This window comes from Melospiza melodia, chromosome 6, assembly GCF_035770615.1.
Source record: "Melospiza melodia melodia isolate bMelMel2 chromosome 6, bMelMel2.pri, whole genome shotgun sequence".
NCBI classification, from domain to species: domain Eukaryota; kingdom Metazoa; phylum Chordata; class Aves; order Passeriformes; family Passerellidae; genus Melospiza; species Melospiza melodia.
In genome coordinates, this window is record NC_086199.1 from 45,707,805 (window position 1) to 45,719,851 (window position 12,047).

Sequence of the window (12,047 nt, forward strand, 5' to 3'; positions counted from 1 at the left end):
TGCCACCTTGGGTCTGGGAACCATCCTGCATATTGTGGATTGTCAGGAGCCAGCTGAACATTCTCGGCCACAGACCCCAATCAAAAACAACGGCCCGTTTCACAGGCAAACAAAACTCAGCTGCCCCGCTTCTGGATGGGAGATTGCAGGAGGCACTTGACACTGTGAAACCAGCCCCACTTGGCACTGGTGCCACCTTGGGTCTGGGAACCATGCTGCGTATCATGGATTTTCAGGAGCCAGCCGGCCACTCCCAGCCATAGGCCCCCAAACAAAAACCACAGCCTTTTTCTCTGGCAAACAAAATTCAGCTGCCCCACTTCTGGATGGCAGATTGCAGGAGCCACTTGGGACTATCACACCAGCACAACATGGCACTGCTGCCACCTTGGATCTGGGAACCATCCTTCCTATCGTGGATTTTCAGGGGCCAGCCGGTCACTCTCAGCCATAGGCCCCAAACACAAACCACGGCCCTTTTCTCTGGAAAACAAAACTCAACTGCCCCTCTTCTGGAGGGCAGATTGCAGGAGCCACTGGGTACTATGAAACCAGCCCTACTTGGCACTGGTGCCACCTTGGGTCTGGGAACCATGCTGCGTATCATGGATTTTCAGGAGCCAGCCGTCCACTGCCAGCCACAGGCCCCGAAACACAAACAACAGCCTTTTTCTCTGGCAAACAAAATTCAGCTGCCCCGCTTCTGGATGGCAGATTGCAGGAACCACTTGGTACTAACAAACCAGCCCGACTTGGCACTGGTGCCACCTTGGGTCTGGGAACCATCCTGCGTATCGTGGATTCTAAGGAGCCAGCTGGCCACTCCCAGCCACAGGCCCCAAAACACACACAACGGCGCTTTTCCCTGGAAAACAAAACTCGCCTGCCAACTTTTTGATGGCAGATTGCAGGAGCCACTTGGTACTATCAAACCAGCCCAACTTGCCACTGGTGCCACCATGGGTCTGCTCACCATCCTGCCTATCGTAGCTTTTCAGGAGCCAGCCGGTCACTCCCTGCCATAGGCCCCGAGACACAAAGCTCGGCCCGTTTCCCTGGCAAACAAAAGTAAGCTGCCCCGCTTCTGGATGGCAGATTGCAGGAGCCACTTGGTGCTATCAAACCAGCCCGACTTGGCACTGGTACCACCTTGGGTCTGGGAACCATCCTGCCTATCGTGGATTTTAAGGAGCCAGCCGGCTACTCCCAGCCACAGGCCCCCAACAAAAACCACGGCCCTTTTTTCTGGCAAACAAAACTTAGCTGCCTCACTTATGGATGGCAGATTGCAGGAGCCACTTGGTGTAATCAAACCAGCCCGACTTGGCACTGGTGTCACCTTGGGTCTGGGAACCATCCTGCGTATCGTGGATTCTAAGGAGCCAGCCGGCCACTCCCAGCCACAGGCCCCCAAACAAAATCAACGGCGCTGGTCCCTGGAAAACAAAACACGCCTGCCAACTTTTTGATGGAGTTTGCAGGAGCCACTTGGTACTATCAAACCAGCCCAACTTGGCACTGGTGCCACCATGGGTCTGGTAAACATCCTGCGTATCGTGGATTCTTAGGAGCCAGCAGGCCACTCCTAGCCACAGGACCCCAAACAAAAACCTAGGCCTATTTCTCTGGTAAACAAAAGTAAGCTGCCCCGCTTCTGGATGGCAGATTGCAGGAGACACTTGGGACTATCAAACCAGCCCAACTTGGCACTGGTGCCACCTTGGATCTGGGAACCATGTTGTGTATCGTGGATTTTCAGGGGCCAGCCGGCCACTCTCAGCCATATGTCCCCAAACAGAAACCTCGGCCCGTTTCTCTGGCAAACAAAACTCAACTGCCCCTCTTCTGGATGGCAAATTGCAGGGTGAACTTGATACTAAAACCGCAGGCCGACTTGGTAGTGGTGACACCTTGGGCCTGGGAACCATCATGCGTATCGAGCATTTTAAGGAGCCAGCCGGCCACTCCCAGCAATATGCCCCCAAAAACAATCCACGGAATTTTTCTCTGGCAAACAAAAATCAGCTGCCCCGCTTCTGGATGGCAGATTGCAGGAGCCACTTTGCACCATCAAACCAGCCCGACTTGGCACTGGTGCCACCTTGCATCTGGGAACCATGCTGCCTAGCGTGGATTTTCAGGGGCCAGCGGGCCACTCTCAGCTATATGCCCCCAAACAAAACCCACGGCCCGTTTCCCTGGCAAACAAAAGTAAGCTGCCCTGCTTCTGGATGGCAGATTGCAGGAACCACTTGGTAGTATCAAACCAGCCCGACTTGGCACTGGTGCCACCTTGGGTCTGGGAACCATCCTGCGTATCGCGGATTCTAAGGAGCCAGCCGGCCACTCCCAGCCACAGGCCCCCAAACACAAACAACGGCGCTTTTCCCTGGAAAACAAAACTCGCCTGCCAACTTTTTGATGGCAGATTGCAGGAGCAACTTGGTACTATCAAACCAGCCCAACTTGGCACTGGTGCCACCATGGGTCTGGTCACCATCCTGCCTATTGTAGATTTCCAGGAGCCAGCCGGTCACTCCCAGCCATAGGCCCCCAAACACAAACCTCGGCCCGTTTCCCTGGCAAACAAAAGTAAACTGCCCCGCTTCTGGATGGCAGATTGCAGGAGCCACTTGGTACTATCAAACCAGCCCAACTTGGAACTGGTGCCACCTTGGGTCTGGGAACCATCCTGCATATTGTGGATTGTCAGGAGCCAGCTGAACATTCTCGGCCACAGACCCCAATCAAAAACAACGGCCCGTTTCACAGGCAAACAAAACTCAGCTGCCCCGCTTCTGGATGGGAGATTGCAGGAGGCACTTGACACTGTGAAACCAGCCCCACTTGGCACTGGTGCCACCTTGGGTCTGGGAACCATGCTGCGTATCATGGATTTTCAGGAGCCAGCCGGCCACTCCCAGCCATAGGCCCCCAAACAAAAACCACAGCCTTTTTCTCTGGCAAACAAAATTCAGCTGCCCCACTTCTGGATGGCAGATTGCAGGAGCCACTTGGGACTATCACACCAGCACAACATGGCACTGGTGCCACCTTGGATATGGGAACCATCCTTCCTATCGTGGATTTTCAGGGGCCAGCCGGTCACTCTCAGCCATAGGCCCCAAACACAAACCACGGCCCTTTTCTCTGGAAAACAAAACTCAACTGCCCCTCTTCTGGATGGCAGATTGCAGGAGCCACTGGGTACTATGAAACTAGTCCTACTTGGCACTGGTGCCACCTTGGGTCTGGGAACCATGCTGCGTATCATGGATTTTCAGGAGCCAGCCGTCCACTGCCAGCCACAGGCCCCGAAACACAAACAACAGCCTTTTTCTCTGGCAAACAAAATTCAGCTGCCCCGCTTCTGGATGGCAGATTGCAGGAACCACTTGGTACTAACAAACCAGCCCGACTTGGCACTGGTGCCACCTTGGGTCTGGGAACCATCCTGCGTATCGTGGATTCTAAGGAGCCAGCTGGCCACTCCCAGCCACAGGCCCCAAAATACACACAACGGCGCTTTTCCCTGGAAAACAAAACTCGCCTGCCAACTTTGTGATGGCAGATTGCAGGAGCCACTTGGTACTATCAAACCAGCCCAACTTGGCACTGGTGCCACCATGGGTCTGGTCACCATCCTGCCTATCGTAGCTTTTCAGGAGCCTGCCGGTCACTCCCAGCCATAGGCCCCCAGAAAAAAACCTCGGTCCGTTTCCCTGGAAAACAAAAGTAAGCTGCCCCGCTTCTGGATGGCAGATTGCAGGAGCCACTTGGTAGTGTCAAACCAGCCCGACTTGGCACTGGTACCACCTTGGGTCTGGGAACCATCCTGCCTATCGTGGATTTTAAGGAGCCAGCCGGCTACTCCCAGCCACAGGCCCCCAACAAAAACCACGGCCCTTTTTTCTGGCAAACAAAACTTAGCTGCCTCACTTATGGATGGCAGATTGCAGGAGCCACTTGGTGTAATCAAACCAGCCCGACTTGGCACTGGTGTCACCTTGGGTCTGGGAACCATCCTGCGTATCGTGGATTCTAAGGAGCCAGCCGGCCACTCCCAGCCACAGGCCCCCAAACAAAATCAACGGCGCTGGTCCCTGGAAAACAAAACACGCCTGCCAACTTTTTGATGGAGTTTGCAGGAGCCACTTGGTACTATCAAACCAGCCCAACTTGGCACTGGTGCCACCATGGGTCTGGTAAACATCCTGCGTATCGTGGATTCTTAGGAGCCAGCAGGCCACTCCTAGCCACAGGACCCCAAACAAAAACCTAGGCCTATTTCTCTGGTAAACAAAAGTAAGCTGCCCCGCTTCTGGATGGCAGATTGCAGGAGACACTTGGGACTATCAAACCAGCCCAACTTGGCACTGGTGCCACCTTGGATCTGGGAACCATGTTGTGTATCGTGGATTTTCAGGGGCCAGCCGGCCACTCTCAGCCATATGTCCCCAAACAGAAACCTCGGCCCGTTTCTCTGGCAAACAAAACTCAACTGCCCCTCTTCTGGATGGCAAATTGCAGGATGAACTTGATACTAAAACCGCAGGCCGACTTGGTAGTGGTGACACCTTGGGCCTGGGAACCATCATGCGTATCGAGCATTTTAAGGAGCCAGCCGGCCACTCCCAGCAATATGCCCCCAAAAACAATCCACGGAATTTTTCTCTGGCAAACAAAAATCAGCTGCCCCGCTTCTGGATGGCAGATTGCAGGAGCCACTTTGCACCATCAAACCAGCCCGACTTGGCACTGGTGCCACCTTGCATCTGGGAACCATGCTGCCTAGCGTGGATTTTCAGGGGCCAGCGGGCCACTCGCAGCTATATGCCCCCAAACAAAACCCACGGCCCGTTTCCCTGGCAAACAAAAGTAAGCTGCCCTGCTTCTGGATGGCAGATTGCAGGAACCACTTGGTAGTATCAAACCAGCCCGACTTGGCACTGGTGCCACCTTGGGTCTGGGAACCATCCTGCGTATCGCGGATTCTAAGGAGCCAGCCGGCCACTCCCAGCCACAGGCCCCCAAACACAAACAACGGCGCTTTTCCCTGGAAAACAAAACTCGCCTGCCAACTTTTTGATGGCAGATTGCAGGAGCCACTTGGTACTATCAAACCAGCCCAACTTGGCACTGGTGCCACCATGGGTCTGGTCACCATCCTGCCTATTGTAGATTTCCAGGAGCCAGCCGGTCACTCCCAGCCATAGGCCCCCAAACACAAACCTCGGCCCGTTTCCCTGGCAAACAAAAGTAAACTGCCCCGCTTCTGGATGGCAGATTGCAGGAGCCACTTGGTACTATCAAACCAGCCCGACTTGGTACTGGTGCCACCTTGGGTCTGGGAACCATCCTGCATATTGTGGATTGTCAGGAGCCAGCTGAACATTCTCGGCCACAGACCCCAATCAAAAACAACGGCCCGTTTCACAGGCAAACAAAACTCAGCTGCCCCGCTTCTGGATGGGAGATTGCAGGAGGCACTTGACACTGTGAAACCAGCCCCACTTGGCACTGGTGCCACCTTGGGTCTGGGAACCATGCTGCGTATCATGGATTTTCAGGAGCCAGCCGGCCACTCCCAGCCATAGGCCCCCAAACAAAAACCACAGCCTTTTTCTCTGGCAAACAAAATTCAGCTGCCCCACTTCTGGATGGCAGATTGCAGGAGCCACTTGGGACTATCACACCAGCACAACATGGCACTGGTGCCACCTTGGATATGGGAACCATCCTTCCTATCGTGGATTTTCAGGGGCCAGCCGGTCACTCTCAGCCATAGGCCCCAAACACAAACCACGGCCCTTTCCTCTGGAAAACAAAACTCAACTGCCCCTCTTCTGGATGGCAGATTGCAGGAGCCACTGGGTACTATGAAACTAGTCCTACTTGGCACTGGTGCCACCTTGGGTCTGGGAACCATGCTGCGTATCATGGATTTTCAGGAGCCAGCCGTCCACTGCCAGCCACAGGCCCCGAAACACAAACAACAGCCTTTTTCTCTGGCAAACAAAATTCAGCTGCCCCGCTTCTGGATGGCAGATTGCAGGAACCACTTGGTACTAACAAACCAGCCCGACTTGGCACTGGTGCCACCTTGGGTCTGGGAACCATCCTGCGTATCGTGGATTCTAAGGAGCCAGCTGGCCACTCCCAGCCACAGGCCCCAAAATACACACAACGGCGCTTTTCCCTGGAAAACAAAACTCGCCTGCCAACTTTGTGATGGCAGATTGCAGGAGCCACTTGGTACTATCAAACCAGCCCAACTTGGCACTGGTGCCACCATGGGTCTGGTCACCATCCTGCCTATCGTAGCTTTTCAGGAGCCTGCCGGTCACTCCCAGCCATAGGCCCCCAGAAAAAAACCTCGGTCCGTTTCCCTGGAAAACAAAAGTAAGCTGCCCCGCTTCTGGATGGCAGATTGCAGGAGCCACTTGGTGCTATCAAACCAGCCCGACTTGGCACTGGTGCCACCTTGGGTCTGGGAACCATCCTGCGTATCGTGGATTCTAAGGAGCCAGCCGGCCACTCCCAGCCACAGGCCCCCAAACACAAACAACGGCGCTTTTCCCTGGAAAACAAAACTGACCTGCCAACTTTTTGATGGCAGATTGCAGGAGCAACTTGGTACTATCAAACCAGCCCAACTTGGCACTGGTGCCACCATGTGTCTGGTCACCATCCTGCCTATCGTAGCTTTTCAGGAGCCAGCCGGTCACTCCCAGCCATAGGTCCCCAGACAAATACCTCGGCCCGTTTCCCTGGCAAACAAAAGTAAGCTGCCCCGCTTCTGGATGGCAGATTGCAGGAGCCACTTGGTGCTATCAAACCAGCCCGACTTGGCACTGGTACCACCTTGGGTCTGGGAACCATCCTGCCTATCGTGGATTTTAAGGAGCCAGCCGGCTACTCCCAGCCACAGGCCCCCAACAAAAACCACGGCCCTTTTTTCTGGCAAACAAAACTTAGCTGCCTCACTTCTGGATGGCAGATTGCAGGAGCCACTTGGTGTAATCAAACCAGCCCGACTTGGCACTGGTGTCACCTTGGGTCTGGGAACCATCCTGCGTATCGTGGATTCTAAGGAGCCAGCCGGCCACTCCCAGCCACAGGCCCCCAAACAAAATCAACGGCGCTGTTCCCTGGAAAACAAAACACGCCTGCCAACTTTTTGATGGAGTTTGCAGGAGCCACTTGGTACTATCAAACCAGCCCAACTTGGCACTGGTGCCACCATGGGTCTGGTAAACATACTGCGTATCGTGGATTCTTAGGAGCCAGCAGGCCACTCCTAGCCACAGGCCCCCAAACAAAAACCTAGGCCTATTTCTCTGGCAAACAAAAGTAAGCTGCCCCGCTTCTGGATGGCAGATTGCAGGAGACACTTGGGACTATCAAACCAGCCCAACTTGGCACTGGTGCCACCTTGGATCTGGGAACCATGTTGTGTATCGTGGATTTTCAGGGGCCAGCCGGCCACTCTCACCCATATGTCCCCAAACAGAAACCTCGGCCCGTTTCCATGGCAAACAAAACTCAACTGCCCCTCTTCTGGATGGCAAATTGCAGGGTGAACTTGATACTAAAACCGCAGGCCGACTTGGTAGTGGTGACACCTTGGGCCTGGGAACCATCATGCGTATCGAGCATTTTAAGGAGCCAGCCGGCCACTCCCAGCAATATGCCCCCAAAAACAATCCACGGAATTTTTCTCTGGCAAACAAAAATCAGCTGCCCCGCTTCTGGATGGCAGATTGCAGGAGCCACTTTGCACCATCAAACCAGCCCGACTTGGCACTGGTGCCACCTTGCATCTGGGAACCATGCTGCCTAGCGTGGATTTTCAGGGGCCAGCGGGCCACTCTCAGCTATATGCCCCCAAACAAAACCCACGGCCCGTTTCCCTGGCAAACAAAAGTAAGCTGCCCTGCTTCTGGATGGCAGATTGCAGGAACCACTTGGTAGTATCAAACCAGCCCGACTTGGCACTGGTGCCACCTTGGGTCTGGGAACCATCCTGCGTATCGTGGATTCTAAGGAGCCAGCCGGCCACTCCCAGCCACAGGCCCCCAAACACAAACAACGGCGCTTTTCCCTGGAAAACAAAACTCGCCTGCCAACTTTTTGATGGCAGATTGCAGGAGCTACTTGGTACTATCAAACCAGCCCAACTTGGCACTGGTGCCACCATGGGTCTGGTCACCATCCTGCCTATTGTAGATTTCCAGGAGCCAGCCGGTCACTCCCAGCCATAGGCCCCCAAACACAAACCTCGGCCCGTTTCCCTGGCAAACAAAAGTAAGCTGCCCCGCTTCTGGATGGCAGATTGCAGGAGCCACTTGGTACTATCAAACCAGCCCAACTTGGAACTGGTGCCACCTTGGGTCTGGGAACCGTGGTGCGTATCGCAGATTCTAAGGCGCCAGTCGGCCACTCCCAGCCACAAGCCCCCAAACACAAACAACGGCGCTTTTCTCTGGCAAACAAAACTCAACTGCCCCTCTTCTGTATGGCAAATTGCAGGACGCACTTGGTACTATAAAAACAGCCCGACTTGGCACTGGTGCCACCTTGGGTCTGGGAACCATCCTGCGTATCGATCTTTTTAATGAGACAGCCGGCCACTCCCAGCCATATGCCCCCAAACACAACCCACGGCCCTTTCCTCTGGCAAACAAAACTCAGCTGCACCGCTTCTGGATGGCAGATTGCAGGAGCCACTTGGTACTATCAAACAAGCAAGACTTGGCACTGGTGCCACCATGGGTCTGGTCACCATCCTGCATATTGTGGATTGTCAGGAGCCAGCTGAACATTCTCGGCCACAGACCCCAATCAAAAACAACGGCCCGTTTCACAGGCAAACAAAACTCAGCTGCCCCGCTTCTGGATGGGAGATTGCAGGAGGCACTTGACACTGTGAAACCAGCCCCACTTGGCACTGATGCCACCTTGGGTCTGGGAACCATGCTGCGTATCATGGATTTTCAGGAGCCAGCCGGCCACTCCCAGCCATAGGCCCCCAAACAAAAACCACAGCCTTTTTCTCTGGCAAACAAAATTCAGCTGCCCCACTTCTGGATGGCAGATTGCAGGAGCCACTTGGGACTATCACACCAGCACAACATGGCACTGGTGCCACCTTGGATCTGGGAACCATCCTTCCTATCGTGGATTTTCAGGGGCCAGCCGGTCACTCTCAGCCATAGGCCCCAAACACAAACCACGGCCCTTTTCTCTGGAAAACAAAACTCAACTGCCCCTCTTCTGGATGGCAGATTGCAGGAGCCACTGGGTACTATGAAACTAGTCCTACTTGGCACTGGTGCCACCTTGGGTCTGGGAACCATGCTGCGTATCATGGATGTTCAGGAGCCAGCCGTCCACTGCCAGCCACAGGCCCCGAAACACAAACAACAGCCTTTTTCTCTGGCAAACAAAATTCAGCTGCCCCGCTTCTGGATGGCAGATTGCAGGAACCACTTGGTACTAACAAACCAGCCCGACTTGGCACTGGTGCCACCTTGGGTCTGGGAACCATCCTGCGTATCGTGGATTCTAAGGAGCCAGCTGGCCACTCCCAGCCACAGGCCCCAAAATACACACAACGGCGCTTTTCCCTGGAAAACAAAACTCGCCTGCCAACTTTTTGATGGCAGATTGCAGGAGCCACTTGGTACTATCAAACCAGCCCAACTTGGCACTGGTGCCACCATGGGTCTGGTCACCATCCTGCCTATCGTAGCTTTTCAGGAGCCAGGCGGTCACTCCCAGCCATAGGCCCCCAGAAAAAAACCTCGGTCCGTTTCCCTGGAAAACAAAAGTAAGCTGCCCCGCTTCTGGATGGCAGATTGCAGGAGCCACTTGGTGCTATCAAACCAGCCCGACTTGGCACTGGTGCCACCTTGGGTCTGGGAACCATCCTGCGTATCCTGTGTTCTAAGGAGCCAGCCGGCCACTCCCAGCCACAGTCCCCCAAACACAAACAACGGCGCTTTTCCCTGGAAAACAAAACTGACCTGCCAACTTTTTGATGGCAGATTGCAGGAGCAACTTGGTACTATCAAACCAGCCCAACTTGGCACTGGTGCCACCATGGGTCTGGTCACCATCCTGCCTATCGTAGCTTTTCAGGAGCCAGCCGGTCACTCCCAGCCATAGGTCCCCAGACAAATACCTCGGCCCGTTTCCCTGGCAAACAAAAGTAAGCTGCCCCGCTTCTGGATGGCAGATTGCAGGAGCCACTTGGTACTATCAAACCAGCCCAACTTGACACTGGTGCCACCTTGGCTCTGGGAACCATGCTGCGTAACCCGGATTCTAAGACGACAGGCAGCCACTGCCAGCCACAGGCCTCCAAACAAAATCAACGGCGCTTTTCCCTGGAAAACAAAACTCGCCTGACAACTTTTAGATGGCAGATTGCAGGAGCCAGTTGCTACCATCAAACCAGCCCAACTTGGCACTGGTGCCACCTTGGGTCTGGGAACCATCCTGCCTATTGTTGCTTTTCACGAGCCAGCCGGTCACTTCTAGCCCTAGGCCCCCAGTCATAAACCTCGGCCCGTTTCCCTGGCACACAAATGTAAGCTACCCCGCTTCAGGATGGCAGATTGCAGGAGCCACTTTTCACCATCAAACCAGCCCGACGTGGCACTGGTGCCACCTTGGGTCTGGGAACCATCCTGCGTATCGTGTGTTCTAAGCAGCCAGCCGGCCACTCCCAGCCACAGTCCCCCAAACACAAACAACGGCGCTTTTCCCTGGAAAACAAAACTGGCCTGCCAACTTTTGATGGCAGATTGCAGGAGCCACTTGGTACTATCAAACCAGCCCAACTTGGCACTGGTGCCACCATGGGTCTGGTCACCATCCTGCCTATCGTAGCTTTTCAGGAGCCAGGCGGTCACTCCCAGCCATAGGCCCCCAGACACAAACCTCGGCCCGTTTCCCTGGCAAACAAAAGTAAGCTGCCCCGCTTCTGCATGGCAGATTGCAGGTGCTATTTAGTACTATCAAACCAGCCCGACTTGGCACTGGTGCCACCTCTGGTCTGGGAACCATCCTGCCTATCGTGGATTTTCAGGCGCCAGCCGGCCACTCTCAGCCATATGCCCCCAAAAACAAACCACGGCCCTTTTCTCTGGTAAACAAAACTCACCTGCCCCTCTTCTGGATGGCAAATTTTAGGACGCACTTTGTACTACGAAAACCGCCCGACTTGGCACTGGTGCCACCTTGGGTCAGGGAACCATCCTGCCTATCGTAGCTTTTCAGGAGCCAGCCGGTCACTCCCAGCCATAGGTCCCCAGACAAATACCTCGGCCCGTTTCCCTGGCAAACAAAAGTAAGCTGCCCCGCTTCTGGATGGCAGATTGCAGGAGCCACTTGGTACTATCAAACCAGCCCAACTTGACACTGGTGCCACCTTGGCTCTGGGAACCATGCTGCGTAACCCGGATTCTAAGACGACAGGCAGCCACTGCCAGCCACAGGCCTCCAAACAAAATCAACGGCGCTTTTCCCTGGAAAACAAAACTCGCCTGACAACTTTTAGATGGCAGATTGCAGGAGCCAGTTGCTACCATCAAACCAGCCCAACTTGGCACTGGTGCCACCTTGGGTCTGGGAACCATGCTGCCTATTGTTGCTTTTCACGAGCCAGCCGGTCACTTCTAGCCCTAGGCCCCCAGTCATAAACCTCGGCCCGTTTCCCTGGCACACAAATGTAAGCTACCCCGCTTCAGGATGGCAGATTGCAGGAGCCACTTTTCACCATCAAACCAGCCCGACGTGGCACTGGTGCCACCTTGGGTCTGGGAACCATCCTGCGTATCGTGTGTTCTAAGCAGCCAGCCGGCCACTCCCAGCCACAGTCCCCCAAACACAAACAACGGCGCTTTTCCCTGGAAAACAAAACTGGCCTGCCAACTTTTGATGGCAGATTGCAGGAGCCACTTGGTACTATCAAACCAGCCCAACTTGGCACTGGTGCCACCATGGGTCTGGTCACCATCCTGCCTATCGTAGCTTTTCAG